This window comes from Triticum aestivum, chromosome 2B (assembly GCF_018294505.1).
Source record: "Triticum aestivum cultivar Chinese Spring chromosome 2B, IWGSC CS RefSeq v2.1, whole genome shotgun sequence".
Classification (NCBI taxonomy): Eukaryota; Viridiplantae; Streptophyta; class Magnoliopsida; order Poales; family Poaceae; genus Triticum; species Triticum aestivum.
In genome coordinates this window covers 361921117-361923041 of record NC_057798.1, presented here as the reverse complement: position 1 = coordinate 361923041, position 1925 = coordinate 361921117, and positions in this window count along the sequence as shown.

The window sequence follows — 1925 nt, the reverse complement described above, 5'->3', positions numbered from 1 at the left end:
CGATCTTGCCGCTGCCGCACCGCGCCGCCGCCGAACCCCGCCGCCTCGCCCGCATCCCGCCGACACCACCGCTCGTCACCGTCGCCGCCGCCAACCAGTTTTTTTGGTTAACCGGTAAACCGTCGACCCGCTTCGGTTTAATCCCGGTTTATTTTTTTCGGTTTGATGGATTTAGATCGGTTTAGTTTCAGTTTTGTTTATTTAACGAACGTCCGTTCGTTCTTTCATTTTAACGAACGAGCTTCGTTAGATTGGTTCTGTTAGCAAACATTCGCGCTGTAGGATTTTTCTTTTTAGTTTATTTTTGTCCAGGGACCTATCTGCAAATAGTTTTGCCGCGATTTAGCCCCTGATCTTCTTACTAGCATTACTTTTTACTCGTTTATCCAAATTAGGTGAAACCATCGCATATATCTTTGTATAGGTTTGTTCTTTCTAGTTAACCAACTTGAACATTATTTTGGTACTGTAAAATTTGAGTTTAGTCCAAACTAGTAAATGATCATGTTTCGTTCGTGTTTTGAGTTTCGTTGCTCCTTTTGAGTTGAATCTTTTTTGCAAATCGTAGCTAATCACTTGTACCTACTGTTAAGATATAATCACATGATAATATTGCTGTTAGGTTTACTTTTGTTAGTTTAAGTCATTGGCTTGTTTTGTGTTCGATTTGGATCTTTTCTCGGCTTTCTCGTGTTTTGTTTGAGTGATTGCTTATGTATGCTATTGTTTGTCTATGCTTGATTACCCGGAGTGCGAAGCTTGTTACTATGAATATGTAGAGTTTGCAAATCGTTAGCAAGGCAAGTTACACTTTGATCATACTCTTTTATACCCAGTTTTTACTATGCATTAGTTCTGCCCTCAAATATTTGCATGAGTAGGATTGGGAACATGTGGTTTTGGTTGTAGTACTTGAGGTAGGAACCTAATACCTTTTGATCACCCCGGGAATATACGTTATGCTTATTATTGCTTAGCCATGCTCGTAGATGGGGATTGGATCGTGATTTACACATGGAAGTTTGAGAGTTATTTAATCATGGATAACATTAAGGTGGCAACTTTAAAATACATCTGGGTGGATTGGTTGAGGAACCTGGGGAACCCAGTGTTGCCTGTTTTTGGAAATCCTGGAGTACCCGTGTGATTTTTCCTATGGAATGCCACCCAGGCTTAAAGGGATCATAAGATTATTCATGCTAGAAACTTCCGTGTGCATCCACAAGCCATTATGGGCTCTGGCATAGTTGAGTAAGTTGCGTGAGCTCTTGAAGAGGTGGACTAGCAGATGTAGGCAAAAGTAGGTGTACCGGTCCGCCCAGGGTAAAGAGTTAATGCTTCAGAAAGATTATGTCTCGATCATCTGATCATGGATGTGGTCGAGTCTTGTGGGGGAAAAGTGCGCAAACCTCTGCAAAGTGTATAAACTAATCATGGTTAGTCGTGTCCCCGGTTATGGACATCTTGAGTATCGAGTACTTGAATCTATTGATGTGATCTCATCACGTTCCTTTAATTAATTTGATTTGGGTTAATGATGATATTCTTAATTGGGATTTGAGTTGGGGTTACCTTCTCAAATAATGGGCAACTTGGGAGTAGTTAAATAAATTTATTCCTTTGTTGTAGGGAAAAACTAGCTTTATGCAAAATCGTAAACTTACAGCCTCCACCAGCCAAATATTGCATGTAGATATAGTTCTTGCATTTCATTACTTTACAGTGCAAATCTACCAGCATACTCAATGTGCTGACCTATACGGCTGCAATGTCTCATGTTGCAGACTACTCAGACGACGAATAAGGTGCGATAGGTCATTGTTTTGCACTCAGCGATGCCGTTGGAGTTGATGGACTCATTTACATTCGAAGCTTCCGTAGTTATTTTGTTTAGATGGCCTTCAGCCATGATACTTTTGTGTAAT